Source organism: Mesoplodon bidens (assembly GCF_964165515.1).
Source record: "Mesoplodon bidens genome assembly, chromosome: X".
Taxonomy (NCBI): domain Eukaryota; kingdom Metazoa; phylum Chordata; class Mammalia; order Artiodactyla; family Ziphiidae; genus Mesoplodon; species Mesoplodon bidens.
In genome coordinates this window covers 120,534,587-120,555,351 of record NC_138163.1, presented here as the reverse complement: position 1 = coordinate 120,555,351, position 20,765 = coordinate 120,534,587, and the positions used below count along the sequence as shown (strand labels likewise).

Genomic DNA, 20,765 nt, shown 5'->3' with positions numbered 1-20,765 from the left:
GTAATTTTATTGCCAGACTTCTCCTCTAGGGTGCTGATGTCATGTAGAGCACATCAAATATGTCTGGTCATGCTAATTACATTCTTCTTGAACATGGCAAAGAAGTCCCGGTAGAAGACAAGAACTGAAAAACCAAATTATGAATGTGCCATATCATCACTGATGGAGGACAAATGTGTAGCAAACACTATGCTCCACAGCACTGATCGTGTTGCTTTCACTATTCTAGAGTATAAAAGGGCTTTATCAGTGTCCCTTCCTATGCCCTCAGTAGTCACAGTCATACAGATGAGCCTAAAGCACATACGATTCTCTCTCTGAGAACTTTCTCAGCTAAGGTTTCTTTCCTCAAGCTTGCATTCTAAAAGAAGAACATTATATTAGAGGAGTGTATGTATTGTGAAATGAGCATTTAGTCATATTTCTGGCATCAGGATTTATTTTCCCAGTCCTCATGGTCCCCTTGAATCTGGCTACAGAATACTGCATGGCATTTACTACATCACAGGCAAAGGTTTGTACTGACGAGACAGACTCCCAGACAAGGATATTTTCACAAGGATTTACACTCCAACACTACAAGTATCTTCACTTGGATCCTCCTCCATGTCAAAGCTCCCATCCCCAGGAAACATACTGAAAAAACGTGCAAGAGATGTCCTCAGTGCCATCTTGACCAGAGCCCTATCCACTGTGGTGCTATGCAATGGACACCACCTCTGAATAGCTTTGAACTGAACTAACAATTTCCCAAGTAGCATAAAGTTTAAATATCTATTAAAATAACTGGGATGTTTAAAGTTATTAGTCAAGGACAACAGAAAGAAGAAAAGGAACCACAAGTAAGACACTATTGTAATGAGATGACCCTTCAGATTTATCTGTCCTGAGGACAACAGTTGATAGAGAAGAAGCAGCTCTAATAATTCTCTAATCTACTCCAAATTTGGTTAGAATACTATTGTGTAGGGCTTCCCTGGTGGCGCAGTGGTTGAGAGTCCGCCTGCCGATGCAGGGGACACGGGTTCGTGCCCCTATCCCGGAAGATCCCACATGCCGCGCAGCGGCTGGGCCCGCGAGCCATGGCCGCGGAGCCTGTGTGTCCGGAGCCTGTGCTCCGCAACGGGAGAGGCCACAGCAGTGAGAGGCCCGCGTACAGCAAAAAAAAAAAAAAAAAAAAAAAAGAATACTATTGTGTAAATGACCATTGCATGACCCATTGCCCCCCACCTCAAGATTGCCCAGTAAGTGCCCTGGCCCTAAAGCATTCCCCTAAATAGAAGCTGGGGTGCTAAGCTGCCATGTGGCCCCAGATTCTTTCCAGGAAGAAACTTTTCCCCTGAATGATTCTCCCCTGTTCTGGGTAAACCATAAACTTCCTTGTATAGCTTAAGCATGTGCGTCATGTGGCACCTGGCCTGCCCCACCAGTACATCTGCTCCCCAACCCTCACACCTCCACCCGCCATCAGGAAGAGAATGGGGTCTTCACCTGCAGCACAAGAGGGGTGCATGCAGTCCATCATCCTGTGTCAGTTATCCTGAGGGACTTGATGGCCACAAGAGACTGGCACACACTACACATGCTGATCTTGCTGTGTCTCTTGTCCTTTCTGTGAGAAAAACATTGTTCCAACCAGTGCTCTGTGTGTTGAGTCTTCCTTCAGGACTCAGAACCCACAGAAGATGCAGTAGGCCAAGGTCTGTGGGCTCCTTCTTCTGGTGGTTATCAACATTCACACTTACTTTCTTTTATATAATTAGAAGTTTTACCTGAGCAAATGTCTAGGGCCCCTGCAACAAACCTTAGCCCCTTCCCTTTCTCCCCCCTCCTACAGGCTGGACGTGGTGGTGAGCAATCCCTGACAACGTGAAGGAAGATGGCAGAGTCACAAGACAGCAGCCCAACAACCAACTCTAGAGTTCCCATCTAGAATTTCACATAAGAGAAAAATGAACAAGTGGAGATGTTAGAGCAGGGAGCTGGAAGCAAATGTGAGATATCAAGAGATGAAATATGGATGGAGATACCATCTTCACACTGGCAAGACTTGGCAAAGGAGGGACCAGAGACAAGGAGTATAAAGACAGATCCTTGGGGACTTCCCTGGTGGCAGAGTGGTTAAGAATCCACCAGCCAATGCAGGGAACACAAGTTTGATCCCTGGTCCGGGAAGATCCCACATGCTGCACAGCAACTAAGCCTGTGCGCCACAACTACTGAAGCCCGCGCATCTAGAACCCGTGCTCCACAACAAGAGGAGCCACCGCAGTGAGAAGCCCACTCACCAAAATGAAGAGTAGCCCCTGCTCACTGCAAATAGTGAAAGCCCACGCACAGCAATGAAGACCCAACGCAGCTATACATTAATTAATTAATTAATTAATTGATTTTTTTTTTAAAAGACAGATCCTTGGAAGACACCAAATCTTAGAGGGTGGGAAGAGAGAGACAAGTCAGAGAAGAAACAGTCAGAGAAATAAGATGAAAAACAGGGGAGCATAAAAATCATAGGGTAGGCTCAACAACAACCACCAATTAAAAAATGGACAAAGGAGGGCTTCCCTGGTGGTGCAGTGGTTGAGAGTCTGCCTGCCGATGCAGGGGACACAGGTTTGTGCCCCGGTCTGGGAAGATCCCACATGCCACGGAGCAGCTGGGCCCGTGAGCCATGGCCGCTGAGCCTGCGCGTCCAGAGCCTGTGCTCTGCAGCGGGAGAGGCTACAGCAGTGAGAGGCCCGCGTACCGCAAAAAAAAAAAAAAAAAAAAAAAATGGACAAAGGACTTGAATAAGCAACTCTCCAAAGAAGGTATACAAATGACTAATAAGCACATGAAAGATGCTTAACATCACTAATCATTAGGGAAACGCAAATGAAAAATACAATGAGATGCCACCACATACCCATTAAGATGGCTACTCAAAAAAAAAAAAAAAGACAGAAAATAACAAGTGTTGGCCAGGAATGTAGAGACATTGGACCCCTAGTGAACTGTTGGTGGGAATGTAAAATGGGACAGTCACTTCAGAAAACAGTATGGCATTTCCTCAAAGAATTAAAAATACAACTGGCATAAGATCCAGCAATTCCACTTCTGGGTATATATACCCAAAAGAATTGAAAGCAGAGTCTCAAAGAGATATCTGTAAATCCATGTTCATAGCAATATTATTCATAGTAGCTACAATGTGAAAGCAACCCAAGTGGGTTGCAATGAGTAAGCAAAATGTGGTATATACATAAAATGGAATATTACTTAGCCTTTAAAAGAAGGAAATTCTGACTTATGCTACACCATGAATGAACCTTGAGGACATTACGCTAAGTGACATAATCCAGTCACAAAAATACAAATATTGTCTGATTCCATTTATATGAGGTACTTAGAGTAGTCAAAATCATAGAAACAGAAAGTAGAATGGGGGTTTCCAGGGGCTGGGGGAAGGGGACTATGGGGAGATCTTCTTTAATGGGTAAAGAGTTTCAGTTTTATAAGATAGAAAGTGTTCTGGAGATGGATAGTGGCGTTGGCAGCACAACAATGTGAATGTACTTAACACCACCGAATAGTACAGTTAAAAATGATTAGGATGGTAAATTTTATGTTATGCATTTTACCACATTAAAAAAAATTGGACACTGAATAGCCAAAACAATCTTGAGAAAGAAGAGCAGAGCTGGAGGAAAATCACTCTCCCTGACTTGAGACTATACTACAAAGCTACAGTAATCAAAACAGTATGGTACTAGCACAAAAACAGACACATAAATCAATTGAACAGAATAGAGAGCCCAGAAATAAACCCACACACTTATGGTCAATTAATCTACAACAAAGGAGGAAAGAATATACAATGGGGAAAAGACAGTCTCTTCAGTAAGTGGTGCTGGGAAAACTGGGCAGCTACATGTAAAAGAATGAAATCAGAACATTCTCTAACACCATATACAAAAACAAAGTCAAAATGGATTAAGGACCTAAACGTAAGACTGGAAACTGTAAAACTCCTGAAGAAAACACAGGTGGAACACTCTCTGATATAGTGTAAATCATAGCAATATATTTCTTTGATCTGTCTCCCAAAATAAAAGAAATAAAAGTAAAAATAAACAAACGAGACCTAATTAAACTTAAAAACTTTTGCACAGCAAAGGAAACCATCAACAAAACGAAAAGACAACTTACTGAATGGGAGAAAACATTTGCAAATGATATGACCAATAAGGGGTTAATGTCCAACATATATAAATAGCTCATAAAACTCAACATCAAAAAATCAAACATTAAAAAATGGGTAGAAGCCCTGAATAGACTTTTTTTCAAAGAAGACATAAAGATGGCAAATAGGCACATAAAGTTGCTCAAAATCACTAATCATAAGAGAAATGCAAATTAAAACCACAACAAGATACCACCTCACACTTGTCAGAATGGCTATCATCAAAAAGAAAACAAAAAACAAATGTTGACAAGGATATGGAGAAAAGGAAACCCTTGTACACTGTTGGTGGGAATGTAAATTGGTGCAGCCACTGTGGAAAAGAGTATGGAGGTTTCTCAAAAAACTAAAAATAGAACTACCACATAACCCGACAATTCCATTCCTGAGTATATATCCGGAAAAAAAAACAAAAACCCTAATTCGAAAAAATACGTGCACCGCAATGTTCATAGCAGCATTATTTACAATTGCCAAGATATGGAAGCAACCTAAGTGACCATCAACAGATAAAAGAATAAAGAAGATATGGTATATATATACAATGGAATACTACTCAGCCATAAAAACGAATGAAATTTGCCATTTGCAGCAACATGGATGGACTTGGAGGGCATTATGCTAAGTGAAATAAGTCAGACAGAGAAAGACAAATACTGTATGGTATCACTTATATTTGGAATCTAAAAAATATAACAAACTAGTGAATATAACAAAAAGGTGGCAGACTCACAGATATAGGGAACAAACTAGTGGTTACCAGTAGGGAGAGGGAAGGAGAGAGGGGCAACATAGAGGCAGGGGAATAACAGGTACAAACTGTTAGGTATAAAATAAGCTATAAGGATATATTGTACAACATGGGGAATATGGCCAATATTTTATAATTATAAATGGAGTCTAACTTTTAAAAATTATGAATCACTATGTTGTATTACAACTGAAACTTATATAATATTGTACATCACCTACACCAGTTCTGGCACTTCTGACTTTGGGAACCAGATATAACCCCACACACACACACTCCACTGGGCAGCTGACACTCTGCACACATTTCCAGGCTCCTTGGCCTGATATGCTGGCGTCAGTGAGTCTTGGTTTTGGACCAGGTCCCAAGTTGTAGATGGATAACTATGCCTTGATGCATAGTCTATCCAGGTGACCATGGTCCTAACCTGGGCAGTGCAGGTTCTGATGCTATGTGCTTGTTGATTTCACTGATTTTTCATCCACAAATGACTCTTATCCCTGGGTATGCACAAGGGACACATAAAGGAGGTGCCTTTTGCAATGTGCTGATAAAGTTCGTCTCCTGAGAGGCTGAGACTTGATCATCTAGTCATCGCCCTGCTAGGAGTCAGTCCATACTGTCAACCCAAGGGCCCCTGGCTAGGAGTCAATCAAATGTAACAAAGTGCATTTTGGGGGTTATTTTTCCAAAATAAAAAGCACAGCCCGTATCTCCGCCTATTGAGCAGAATGCCCTTTTCCATTCACAGATGTAGTTTTTACCAGGGTTGTAAGCTACTGCAGACAACTGCAAGACATCTGCCTTTAACTTAACTAAACCAGACCCAGGCATCCTCATAAACCTGTTTGTAATAGAGCTCCCAGAGATGCTGGCAGAGCCCCTGCACATCAGACAGCCAAATCTAGAAGGTAACACTACACCATTTCCTGTTCTGCTGAAACACCATTAATGCCTGGTTTATTTCTTCACTGGATACACCACTTCTACTTAAAAGTGGATGTTTCTTGGAGAATACCCACTCTGTTCATGTTTTCATTTGGGATACATCCCATGAAGGGAAGTAGTAACTACAACATCTGCTCTTGCTTTGTTACTATCTTGATGTCCACTAACACGACTAATAAGCCTGAAACAGTCTTTCAAACGGGGTAGATCAGGTGGTAGTTTCAGGCAAGAATCAAAACAAATCTCAAAAGGTGCCAATGCCTAGTGGATACATTATTTTGACACTGGTTCCAGTTTGCAAAAATGTCAGTCAGCGACAGTTTCACTCCAAACGTGCTTCATGGGTGATTTACCCAAGTGGAAATGTGGTCTGAACAGCTTGTTGGAATGTTTCTAGGTCATGTTCTTGGTCAATGTGGATGCCTTTCAAGTAGTCTTATGTAATGGGATGAGCTGGATTCACGTGTTATATATAAGTGCATCCAAACTGAACAAGCTTACCATATGCTTTGCAAAACGTGGTTTTCTAGAAGTTCTTAAGCCAATCACTTCTAGAAGTGTAGGTTCACAGAAAAACTAAGTGGAAAGTACAGAGAATTCCCATCTACCCCCTGTGCCCCCATGTACAACCTCCGCCACTATCAACATTTTCCACCAGAGTTGTACCTGTGTTACAATCAACGAACCTACATTGACATATCATTATCACTCAAAGACTGTATTTTACATCAGGATTCACTCTTTGTACTATACATACTATGAGCGTCAACAAATGTATAATGACATTTGTATGCCATAACAGTGTCAAACAAAATAGTGTCACTACCCCCAAATCCCGTGTACTCTGCCTATTCATATCTTCCTCTCCACTAAATCCTGGCAACCACTGATTCTTTTACTGTCTCCATAGTTTTGCCTTTTCCAGAATGTCATAGAGTTGGAATAATACAGTATGTGGGCTTTTCAGATTGGCTTCTTTCACCTAGTAATATATATTTAACTTTCCTCCATGTCTTTTCATGGCATGATAGCTCATTTCTGTTAAGCACCGAATAATAATCCATTGTCTGAATATACCACAGTTTTCCCATTCACCTACTGAAGGACATCTTGATTTCTTCCCAATTTGACAATTATGAAAAAAACTGCTATAAATACCATGTGCATGTCTTTGTGTGAACATAAGTTTTCAACAGCTTTGGGTAAATACCAAGGAGCGCAACTGCTAGACTGTACGATGAGTATATTTAGTTTTGTAAGAAACTGCCAACCTGTCCAAAGTGGCTGTACCATTTTACATTCCGACCATCAGTGAATGAGAGTTCCTATTGCTCCATATCCTCGTCAGCATTTGGTGTTGTTAGTGTTCCAGATTTTGGCCATTCTAATATATGTGCAATATTATCTCACTGTTGTTTTAATTTGCAGCTCCCTAATGATATGTGATACTGAACATCTTTTCAAATGCTCACTTGCTATCTGTAAATCTTCCCTGGTGAAGTATCTTTTCAGATCTTTTACCAACTTTTTAATAGGGCTGTTTATTTTCTTATGATTGAGTTTTAAGAACTTTTGTATATTTTGGATAATAGTCTTTTATCCGATGTGTCTTTCACAAATATTTTCTCCCATTCTGCGACTTATCTTCTCATTCTCTTGACAATGTCTTTCACAGAGAAGGAGTTTCTAATTTTAATGAAGTCCAGCTTAGTAATTATTTCTTTCAGGGATCATGCCTTCGGTGTTATACCTAAAAAGTCACCATCATACCCAAGGTCATTTAGATTTTCTTCTGTTTTATTCTAGGAGTTTTACATTTAGGTCTGTGATCCACTTTGAGTTAATTTTTCTGAGGTGTATAAGGTCTGTATCTAGATTCATTTTTTGCATGCGAATGTCCAGTTTTTCCAGCACCATTTACTGAAAAGACCATCTTTGCTCCATTATATTGCCTTTGCTCCTTTGTTCACTATATTTATGTGAGTCTAATTCTGAGTTCTCTTGTTATATTCCATTGATCTATCTGCCTATTCTTTGGCCAATACCACATTATTTTTATTATTGTAGCTTTATAGTAAGTGTTGAAGTCAGGTTGTATCAGAATTTTGACATTGCTATAATCTTGCTATAAACTCTTATTAGTTCCAGGAGCTTTTTTGTCAGTTATTTTGGATTTTCTTCATAAAATAAAATCCAGTCAAGTGGGAAGAGAAGCTGGGGATAGAGCTGTCCTGCAGAAGCATCAATTGTGTTTTCCAAGATTAACACAAGCTTGACAGGAGATACAGGAAGTAATGTCTGACTCATGCAAATGAAGTCAAGAATCTAAGGTTGAAAATGCCAGGCCAAAATATACAACAAGAGAGTTGACGGAAAGTGAACTGCACTTCCACCACATACAGAAAAAAGGTCTGTATTTTTCATGGTTGACATGAGAACCCCATGAAAGTGAGTGTACTCAGATTCCCTTTAAAAGAAAGCAGTGAATGAAGTTATCAAGGATAACCTAATTGTTTACTAATTAGTACCTTAGAATTATCTACTCCATTATTTAATGACTATGGTTAGCTGTTTTTTTTGTGTGTTTTTTTTTTTTGCGGTACGCGGGCCTCTCACTGCTGTGGCCTCTCCCGTTGCGGAGCACAGGCTCCGGACGCGCAGGCTCAGCGGCCATGGATCACGGGCCCAGCCGCTCCGCGGCATGTGGGATCTTCCCGGACCGGGGCACAAACCCGCGTCCCCTGCATAGGCAGGCGGACTCTCAACCGCTGCGCCACCAAGGAAGCCCTGACTTTCGTTCTTGAAGGGTCTTTATCCATGGGTGTGCACAAGGGCCAGAAATAGGAGGTGAGCATCTTGGGCAATATGATAATAATTTTTGTCCCCACAGGGGCTGAGACTTGATCATCCAGACTTGATCATCCAGCCTAACACCAGCCAACACTGTCAATCCATGGGTCCTTGCCCAAGAGTTAGTCAAAATATATCCAGGTGAACTTGGGGCGGTGTTGCCCAGGGCTAGCACTGCACCCCATCACTTCATCCATTGTGTAGAATCGCCTTTCCCATGCACAGATGCAAGCAGTTTTTTGTTAGGTTGTAAATCTTCCACAGCCCACTATGACCCATCTGCCTTTAACTTTGCTGAGGTTTTCATGAACCATATCCAGGCATCCTCAGAAACTGGGGTGTACTGAAGCTACCAGAAGGCCGAAGTGCTGGCATACTGTCACATACACAGTCCAACTAAGAGTCGTTGCATAGATTTCCTCCACTGCCACCAGAAGGTTAGATGTTGGCAAAGTCTCTGCATCTGACACAGCCATATCTAGACAGTGACTTCTTCTTGCACCTGTGTGACACCATTAATGCCTAGTTTACTTCTTTGCTAAATTTACCACCCTCACATAAGGTGGATATTTCCTAGGCAACACTCACTTGGTTGGTGGTCTCATTTGGGAGCCACCCCATGGTATGGGAAAAGTCAGGGGGTAACAACACCTGCTCTTACTTTTTTACTCTCTCAGTACCCAGGGGCATCCACAATAGGTGAGCAGCAGTCTTTCAAATGGGGGATATTGTAGCAGTTTCAGCAAGGGCCACAAACAAATCCCAAAGGGTGCCCTTGTCTAGTGGCCACATCTTTTTGCCACAGGCTCTACTTGGTATAAATGTCAGTCACAGACACTTTCCCTCAGAAGTACTGCACAGTACTTGCCTGAATGGAATCATGCTCTGTACAGCTTGTTGGAGAGTCCTGAGACAGGTTGCTGGTCAAATTAGATGCACTTTAAGATGTATAATGTCATGGGCTGAGCAGGATCCTTATGTGAGGTATAAAGCACATCCAGTACTGAACAAGCTTATCATAAGCTGTGCAAAATGTGGTCTTCTAGAAATTTTTAGGACATTTGCTTTTACTGAATAGACTCATCGATTGTTTGTAGACATCAGGCCACATGGTTTCCAAGAACTATGCTTGGGAGGTTGGCTGCTGATTCTTTTTTTTAATTAATTTATTTTTTTTTAATTTATTTTTGGTTGTGTTGAGTCTTCGTTGCTGCGTGCAGGCTTTCTCCAGTTGTGGCGAGCGGGGGTTACTCTTCGTTGTGGTGTGCAGGCTTCTCATTCCGGTGGCTTCTCTTGTTGCAGAGCATGCGCTCTAGGCACGCGGGCTTCAGTAGTTGTGGTACACGGGCTCAGTAGTTGTGGCTCGCGGGCTCTAGAGCGCAGGCTCAGTAGTTGTGCCTTGTCGGTTCTAGAGCGCAGGCTCAGTAGTTGTGGTGCACGGGCTTAGTTGCTCTGTGGCGTGTGGGATCTTCCCGGACCAGGGATCGAACCCATGTCCCCTGCGTTGGCAGGCGGATTCCCAACCACTGAGCCACCAGGGCAGTCCCTGGCTGCTGATTCTTATAGGGTTAATCTTCAAGCTCTGGTTACTCAGATACTGGACTGCCTACCTAAGACAAACGGTATGTTGTCCTTAGCCTTTTGATTCAGAATATTGTCACCCACGTAATGTTACCAAGACAACGTGGCTGAGGTTTCAATCTTTTCTATGTCCCAGCCTGGAGAAAAATCAGTTTTAGGTCTTTGTGAGGCAGCACATTGAACATATATTGTGACCTGAGAACCAGTGAAGGTAAATAGGCCCTGACCCCATGGATGCACTGGGACTTGAAGAAAGCATGAGCATGCCCACCATTACAAACCAGGCTCCTCAGTCTGCACACAGGACCTGTGATCATTATGAAACCTGGAAGCTTAGGTGCAAGGAGGACTGCTCCTCACTGAGGCTGCTGTATGGTACAGTGAGGCATCTAGTACTTTCTTGGCTTTTTTCATGGATAATTCAGGGCTATTTTAGGGTGGTATAGTATCTTTAAGCACCTCTGCCTCCATGTGTTCCATGATCAGTATAAGGACCTCCTTTCACCCAACTCCACCTTCACAACCTACCGTCATACACTGCTTTACTGGTATATCATGGCTCCCGGTTATCTACTCGTCCCAGCACCACTGTTCTATCGTGGCACTTGGCCATTGGGTGAACATCCCTTATAATCAAGAGAAAAATTACACATACTTAACCCAATTCTTCCCACAATACACTCACCCATACCAGCTACAACACCCGGCATGTGTAATGGCCAGAAAGGACCCACCTATAAACTCAGATAAGCTCATTCTTCAGTCTGAGAATTATTTCCAAATCCAGTAAGTGCAAACCTTGACCATGACATCAGGGGCTTCTACACAGCATAGTTCCCAGTGTTCAAAATTGCCAGAATGATCTGGCAACCAAGGTACAGTCAATTCCCCAACACACTTTAAGCAGTGCATAAAGCTGCCAATCACTCTTACAGACGGAGAGCCCTTGAACTTTACCCTGGACCTCTTTTTGTTGAAAGAAGTAAGGTATGGGTAGAAAGGTGATGTTGAAAGCACTGAATAATCATCCTCCTGAATAGCATCAATCTCAGCAAGGTTTTCTACTTGATCTTCCACCTGTCGTTAGCAAGGATGTCATGGCCAGACTGACCTTGAAAGTGGGGTCAGTCATTAGATGACCAGGTAATCTCCACTCCTTGTCCTCCAGCATGACTTGCGGGGCACCATCATCTGTTAGCCAAGGGCCCAAACACATATAGTCAGTCTCACTGGGCATTTGTACAAATCTATCCCTAATATGACTTCTTTCCTACTTTTTACTTATATACCTCAGTACATTTCTGCATGACTGACTGCCCCTTGTCACAAGACAACTTATCAGTGAGACCTGCTACTGCCCCCCAAGTCCTGTCCCATACTTAGCTAGTCAACCTGTGGGATCTCATCTGTATTTTTCCAAGAGGGCACTGTGACCTTATCAGCCTCCAGGAAAAGAGAGTTTAAAATCCCACGGAGTCGGACTTCCCCGGTGGTCCAGTGGTTAAGACTCCACACTGCCCAGAATGGCCATCATCAAGAAATCTAGAAACAATAAATGCTGGAGAGGGTGTGGAGAAAAGGGAACACTCTTGCACTGCTGGTGGGAATGTGAATTGGTACAGTCGCTATGGAGAACAGTATGGAGGTTCCTTAAAAAACTAAAAATAGAACTACCATATGACCCAGCAATCCCACTACTAGGCATATACCCTGAGAAAACCATAATTCCAAAAGAGACATGTACCAAAATGTTCATTGCAGCTCTATTCACAATAGCCCGGAGCTGGAAACAACCTCAGTGTCCATCATCGGATGAATGGATAAAGAAGACGTGGCACATATATACAATGGAATATTACTCAGCCATAAAAAGAAACGAAACTGAGCTATTTGTAATGAGGTGGATAGACCTAGAGTCTGTCATACAGAGTGAAGTAAGTCAGAAAGAGAAAGACAAATACCGTATGCTAACACATATATACAGAATTTTAAAAAAAAATGTCATGAAGAACCTAGGGGTAAAACGGGAATAAAGACACAGACCTACTTGAGAATGGACTTGAGGATATGGGGAGGGGGAAGGGTAAGCTGTGACAAAGCAAAAGAGAGGCATGGACATATATACACTACCAAACGTAAGGTAGATAGATAGTGGGAAGCAGCCGCAGAGCACAGGGAGATCAGCTCGGTGCTTTGTGACCGCCTGGAGGGGTGGGATGGGGAGGGTGGGAGGGAGGGAGATGCACGAGGGAAGGGATGTGGGAACAGATGTATATGTATGACTGATTCACTTTGTTATAAAGCAGAAACTAATAAAAAAATAAATAAATAAAATTTAAAAAAATTAAAAAAAAAAGATGTGGCACATATATACAATGGAATATTACTCAGCCATAAAAAGAAACGAAACTGAGCTATTTGTAATGAGGTGGATAGACCTAGAGTCTGTCATACAGAGTGAAGTAAGTCAGAAAGAGAAAGAGAAATACCGTATGCTAACACATATATATGGAATTTAAGGGGAAAAAATGTCATGAAGAACCTAGGGGTAAAACAGGAATAAAGACACAGACCTACTGAGAATGGACTTGAGGATATGGGGAGGGGGAAGGGTAAGCTGTGACAAAGCGAAAGAGAGGCATGGACATATATACACTACCAAACGTAAGGTAGATAGCTAGTGGGAAGCAGCCGCATAGCACAGGGAGATCAGCTCGGTGCTTTGTGACCACCTAGAGGGGTGGGATAGGGAGGGTGGGAGGGAGGGAGACGCAAGAGGGAAGGGATGTGGGAACAGATGTATATGTATGACTGATTCACTTTGTTATAAAGAAGAAACTAATAAAAAAAAAAACTCGGAAAAAAAAAAAAAAAGACTCCACACTGCCAACACAGGGGGCACGAGTTCGATCCCTGGTCGGGGAACTAAGATCCAACGTACTGCACGGCACAGCCAAAAGATAAAAAATAATAATAATAATAAAATAAAAATAAAATCCCATAGAGTCAATCTGTGAAAAGCAAGTGGGAAAGCCCCAGGTATTCTTGCCTCTTTAAGATTATAAGACAAACAGGCCACTACTGCAGCAGTTTTGTAGGAGCAACAAGTGTTCTCTCAGAAACATAGAATTCTTTAGTTTGTGAAAGAGAACAGTGGTTCTTTCCATGCAAGATTCAGTGTGTGAGCCCATTTACATTATTTCAAGTACTGTAGTTGACAGACAGGCCCTGACTTCTATTGGGGATCGTAAGACTCCCTTGCTGGTGGGCATGCAAGGCAATAGAAAATGACACCTTTAACTCACCAATCAACATCATTATACAGTGAAAACTTTGGATATCAGACAAATTTTTCTGATACCATATGGACATTCAAAATTCAAACATGTAACACATTTCAATACCAATGACATATTGTTACATAGTATAGACAATGAACTGGCTCACAGGCCTCTCAATGACAAAATCACTTTTAAGTTTTTATCTTTTTACTGCAAGTTCTCTCAGATGCATTCAACCTGTTTCTCAGAAACAGAAACCACGGGTGTTTTACACGGACACCGCAACACCAGCTTCCAGGAAACCATCTAACTCTCCTTGGCTGGGAGCCCAGGAAATAAGGGGTAAGGGGGGCAGGAAGTGCAACCGGCACTAGTAAGCACAGGTTTGCACACACGTTTGGCCATACTGTGGGCCTCAACAAACGTACTTTTATCAATAACTAGACACCAAACAGACAGGTGATGCCAATCCCACCTCTTCCTACCTAACCCTCCGAACTTTTTTCAACAGGTAGCAGACACTATCCAATCGTAGAGAACCTACCTTACCCTAAACCAGCCCACACACCTCCAAAGAGGTTGGACAGAGGGAGAACCCTTATGTTCCCCTCGTCACCGACCATGGAGATAGGGGTGCACTACCAGATCCCAGGGAGCTATACCTCTCATAACCTGGCCTGCACTGCTCTACCAGATCTGGGGAGCCTTGATTTCTCCTAACCTCCTCTCGCTGTACACCCAGATTACAGAGTCTTATCTCATCCGCTAACCCAGCCATAGGATCCTAAGGACCACAGATCCTAGGTGCACCATCTCTCCTAACATGGGACAGGCAATCCGTTAGTGGGGAGACCCTATCCTCCTCTCACCCACTGGCAGGTGAGAGTATGTGCTACCAGATGCAGTGGAATCTATCTTGGGCAGTAACCTGTCCAGGGTGGCCTCTTGCCTAGGAAAAGGGCATCATAACTTTTCTCAGCCACACATCAGTGCCAAGTCTGGCAACTCACGCACAGAGACATGCAAGGCCAAGGCCAAGGCTCAAATTATTATCCCACCAAAAATACAAAGGCCACTTTTACAGTTTGACATTTTAATCCTTACAAAGACATCAAACAAAAGGAACGAGGCAAAACTGTCAGCTCCCCAGGACCCTTGTCCTCCACACCAAACTGATGACAGGGCAACAAAAGGGGGCAAATGACCTCGATGCAAGTTGTAGGATATCCCATCATGGAGGAGGCACCTCTAGACTGCAGCTTAGTGGTTTTCAACTCCGCAGCTCTGTACTCAAGCGTTAGAAGGGCAGAAATGCCCGTGTCTCGACAGACCCTGAGTGGGTGAGAAAACTGCCTCGTGGAGATGCGGTTGCAATGGCTGACCCAAGGGCAACAGCTTCCGAAACCTTCACTTCTGCTCCCTGGAGCTAGAACAACACAGAGCCTCGTGTCTGGCTCATGCAGAAAAAGTAGCTGGGGCTGGAGCCGCCCTTGCCCAGAAAGACAGAAGGAGGCTGACATGGAAGAGAACTGCACTTCCACCAGCTGCAGCAGAAAGGAAGGTTCTCCAAGGTCGACACGTGGACCCCGAGGAAGCAAAACTGGTGGGCATTTTCTCCACCCTCACGAAGGAGGAACGAAGATTACTTCCCCCCCCCTCAAGCAAATGACAAACAGCTTCAGAAAGCTTGACGTATGTCCCCTGGAATTAGAGGAACAGTGGGACTAGAGTGTGACTCATGCAAACAAAGTTGAGAACCTGGGGCAGAAACTGCCCAGATCAGAAGGTATAATATAAAGGCTGGCACAGAACACAGTGCTTTTTTACCACCTGCATAAGAAAGGACTGTGTTTTCCATGGTCAACATGTGAACCCTGCTAAGCTTAGTGGACTAAGTTTGTCTTAAAACAAAAGCACTAAGACCAGTGCCTAAAGAGAAAGAAAACGTCAACAGAAGAGAGGGCCACAAAAGCCTATATATTTAGGGGAAGTCTAATGCCCAGACAGAAGCTGCACCCATGGACCCTTCAGGTAAATGGAGACAGATACTAGTATGGGTATCACATAGGAAGAGAAGCTAGAGATGCAGCTGCCCTGTAGAAGAAAGGACTGTCTTCCAAGGTGGACATGTGGACCCTGGGAAAGGGACAGTGGTGGGCATTTTCTCCACTGTCATGAGAATAAAGATAGCTTCCCTCTGACCTTAATCAAGTGAAAAGGAGCTTAGAAACACTTGACTCATGTCTTCGGCAGTTAGCAAGACACAAGAACTAATGTCTGATTCATGCAAATGAAGCCAAGTATCTACAGCTGAAAATGTCCAGCCAAAAGATGCAATAAGAGGAATGGCATAAAAGTATATTGCACTTAACGCCACATGCAGAAGAAAAGTCTGTATTTACCATGGTTGACAACAGAACCTGGGGAAAGTGAGTGTACTCAGGTTGTTTTAAAAGGAAAGCACCAAGATGGAGCACCTAAAGAGGCAGATGACCCCAACAAAAGTGTGGGTCACAAGAGAACAGGGTCTGACAGGGAGTTTACTGGCCAGTCAGAGGAAAGGCACTGGATGTGCCAGGAGCCTGCAGTTTGAATCCCTTTAGGGAGCTCAAAATGTACCCATGAGAGTGTAAGCTGAGCTCAGAATTTCCTCTGTATCACAAAGCCCCAAAGCCTCATTACAACTTTGCCAACCACAGGTATATGTTATTCTCACACAAGCACCTCTCTTCCTGGGGATCACATCTGGAGTGGTGGGGCAGATGGAATGATACATCCATCCTATATAAACATATATACAAATCACTGGCAGGATAGCAAAACTCATGACACAGACAGTTGCATATGTGGGGGGTCTCCATGCACCCTCCATGACGACTCCTACAAGGATGGGATAAAGAGACAATGGCTTACCTCACTTTACCTGAGCACAACTTCCCAGTATTCTCCTGTGCCCCCTCTTTTCTCTCCTTCTCTGCCGTGTTCCCCTTTTTTCATTACTTTTCCCGACTTCTCTCCTATGCTCACTCATTATGCCAAGAGATATACCTAAGAATGCAGCACTTCTCTGGCTCAGGTCAGAGCCTCAATCCTACAAGGAGCCTTTCATAAGGGTACCTGAAAGAATCCTAATAAAACCAGCTTCACATTTTCATCTTCTATGTGTATGTTCTCCTAAAGTATATCTACCTAAAAAGCATCCTGGGCCTCAACTACATCCACCTTCCTCCCTTTTCATAATCAACTTCTTATATTTACCAACTGTAAATCACTTAGAAAAAAAAGTATTTGTAAATCTTTGTGACCATGTGCTACACAATAGTTTCTTAAGTATGACACCAGCAGCACAAGCAAGCAAAGAAAAAGTAGTTTAATTGGAAATCACCAAAATTAAACAAATTTTGTATCAAGGGACAGTATCAAGAAAGAGAAAAGACAATCTATAAAGCGGGAAAAAAATATTTGCACATCATATATTTGAAAAGAATTTAGTATTCAGGATATACAAAGAACTCAAAACTCTACAGTCAAAAGACAAACAACCCAGGACTTCCCTGGTGGTCCAGTGGTTAAGACTCCACGCTTCCACTGCAGGGGGCGTGGGTTCAATCCTTGATCGCGGAACCAAGATCCCACATGCCACGCAGTGTAGCCAAAAAAAAGACAAACAACCTAATTAAAACTTATGCAAGCATATGAATAGACATTTCTCCCAAGAGATTATACAAATGGCCAAAACGTGCATGAATATCAATGCTCATTAAGGAAATGCAAGTCAAAACCACAATGAGATACCACTCCACATCCACTAGGATGGCTGTAATCAAAAACACAGACAATAACAAGTGTTAGCAAGGATTTGGAAAAACTGGAATCCTCTTCCATTCCTGGCCTGCAGTGATGCAACCGTGGTGGGAAACACTTCAGCAGGCCCTTAAAAATTCAAACACAGAGTTCCCATAAGACCCAAGAATTCTAGTCCTTGGTATATACCCAAGAGAATTGAAAACATATGTTCACACAAAAATTTACCGTCAAATGTTCACAGTACCATAATTCATAATAGCCAAAAAGTAGAAACAACCTAAATGTCCATCAGTTGATCAATCCATAAACAAAATGGTTACACAGTGGAATATTATTCATCCATGAAAAGGAATGAAGGATTGATACACGCTGCAACATGCATGAACCTTGAAAACATTATGCTACATGAAAGAAGCCATTCACAAAGTAACAGATATTATATGATTCCATGTATATGAAATGTCCACTACAGGCAAATCCACAAAGTCATAAAGTAGATTAGTGCTTTTCAGGTGAAAGGAGAATAGGGAACTGAAAGTGACTGATAAGAGGTACTGGGTATCATTTCTGAAGTGATGGAAATGCTCTGGAATGAGCTAGTGGCAATGTTTGCACAACACGGCACATACACTAAAAACCAATGAACTATAGTTAATAATACTGTATTGTGTACTGGATTGTACACTTTAAAATGCTGAAATTTTATGTATTGAATTATATCTCAAAAAAACTGTAAAATAAAATAACAATAAACATTATGAAACTCACAGGTTGTGTGGGTCTCAAATTCAGGAATGGCTGTCCCAGGGCATCCCACGAGACTGCGGCCAAGACGTCACCAGGGCTGCAGTCATCAGAAGTGACTGGAGCTGGAAGATCTGCTTCCCAGGTGGTGCAGCCACAGGCTGGCAAGGTGGTACTGGCAGCTCATGGAAGGCCTCAGTCGCTTCCCACATGGGCCTCTCTAGAGGCTGCCTGAGTGTCCTCACGACTCTGTGGATGACTTCTCCTAGAATGAGAGAGGGACAAATGTTGCTACCTCAAGCAAATGACAAAAAGTCTCAGAAAGCTTGTGTCTCCTGTAGGTTGAGTATCACAGGAACTAGCGTCTGACTCACTCAAGTAAACTCTAGAGGCTGGGGCTGGAACTGTCCCTGGCACAAGGGACAATAAAATGGCAGCCTGAGATTAAACTGAACTGCCCACAAATGCAAAAAAATTTGTGTTTCCAGGGAACACATGTGGACCCCACAAAAGACAGTGGTCTGAAACTGTCATAAAAGGAAAAGCAGCCAGGTGGGCCACCCAGGGGAGCAGAAGGATCCCAACACAGGGGTGGGTCACAAAAGCCTAGGGACTGAGGGAGAGTCTAAGTGGCTATTCAGAGGAAAGACAATGGATGTGGCAGAGCCTGCACTCAGGTCCATCATGGAACCTGCGAATGTCCCCATGACAGTGTCAGACAGGGATTTCCTTCATACCACAGAGCCCCAGGCCAGGATGCAACTTTGTCAACCATGTGAGGGTGCACCCTTCCCCCACAATTCTCACATTCTCTGGACCCCATTATAGATCAGAAACAGTATGTGGTCAAATTTACATTTAGACATTTATGTCACCATGGACTAATGTCTGTGAGTGCCACTGGAATTTTAGCTCAATAATAGTACGATGTGTCTCTTTTGTTACTGCTGCACCCCAATGACAGTGTCTGGCACACAGCAGGTGCTCAAAAAGTATTCCTGATCCGTACCTCACACCATAGACAAAAATTAACCCAAAAAGGCTCAAATACCTAAATGTAAAAGCTATAACTATAAAACTCTTAGAAAGAAACGTATTATATCTTTATGACCTTCGATTAGGCAATAGCTTCTTAAATATGACACCAAAGCACAAGCAAGCAAAAAAATATAAATTAGACTTCATCAAAATTAAAAAGCTTCATCAAAATTAAAAGGACAGGGGCTTCCCTGGTGGCGCAGTGGTTGAGAGTCCGCCTGCCGATGCAGGGGACGCGAGTTCGTGCCCCGGTCTGGGAGGATCCCACATGCCGCGGAGCGGCTGGGCCCGTGAGCCACGGCCGCCGAGCCTGCACGTCCGGAGCCTGTGCTCCGCAACGGGAGAGGCCACAACAGTGAGAGGCCCGCGTACCGCAAAAAAAAAAAAAAAATTAAAAGGACACTATCAAGTAAGTAAGAAAAAAACCCCAGAGAATGGGAGAAAATATTTGTAAATCATATATCTGATAAGGGTTTAGTATCCCAAATATATAAAGAACTCTTACAACTCGACAACAGAAAGAAAAACAACCCAATTATAAAATGGACAAAAGATTTAAATAAACAGTTTTCCAAAGATGATATACATGAAAAGACACTGAACATCATTAGTCATTTGGTAAATGCTAATTAAAATGATATCACTTCACATCCTTCCCATGACTATGACCAAAAAAACAGACAATAACAAGTGTTGAAGAAGATGTGGAGAAATTGGACCCCTCATTCACTGCTGGTGTAAATGTAAAATAGGACAGCTGCTGTAGAAAACACTTTGGCACATCCTCAAAAAGTTAAACATAGAGTTACCATATAGCCCAGCAATTCCAGTCTTAGACAGACACCCAAGAGAATTGAAAACATAAGTTCACATAAAAACTTGTAAATGAATGTTCACAGCATCATTATTCGTATTAGTCTAAAAGTATAAACAACCTGAATTTCCATCAATTTATGAATGGGCAAACAAAATTGGTATATCCATACAATGGAATATTATTCAGCCATAAAAAGGAATAGAGTACCAATACATGCTAAAACACGGATGAACCTTGAAACCATTAAACTTAAGTGAAAGAACCCAGATACAAAAGGACAAATATCGTATCATTCTACTTATATGAGATATCTATAGTAGTCACATTCAGAGACAGAAAATAGAACGGTGGTTTCCAGGAGCTGGGTGGGGGGCAGAATGGTGAGTTACTGCTTAATAGGTATAGTTTCAGTTCAGGAAGATGAAAAATTCTGGAGAAGGATGGTGGTGATGAGTGCACAACAGTGTAAATGTACTTAATGCCACTGAACTATATATACACTTAAAAATGGTTAAAATAGGGGCGGAGTCAAGATGGCGGTGTGGGAAGATGCCGACTTAGCGTCTCCCCACAACTAGGGTGCCTGCCGGCCACTGGTGGGGGACCCTGAGGCCCAAGGAAATGGGAGGAACCCCCAAGTGAACCGGTAGGACATGGGGGGACTGAGAGGGGAGGAGAAGTGGAGGCCAGACAGGATCGGCGCCCCTGAGGCCAGGGAGACCAGGA

The 20,765-nt window shown here is 42.8% G+C and overlaps 1 protein-coding gene across 1 annotated transcript in view; it reads right to left on the bottom strand.

Annotated features, from left to right (window-relative positions):
* The window catches only part of LOC308608555 (uncharacterized protein), a 934,308-nt gene that overhangs the window by 906,899 nt on the left and 6,644 nt on the right, over positions 1-20,765 (bottom strand). The window contains exon 2 of the mRNA XM_081221773.1: positions 18,209-18,449. The gene's annotated coding sequence lies outside the window, so the exon portion shown is untranslated. The remainder of the gene's footprint in view (positions 1-18,208; positions 18,450-20,765) is intronic.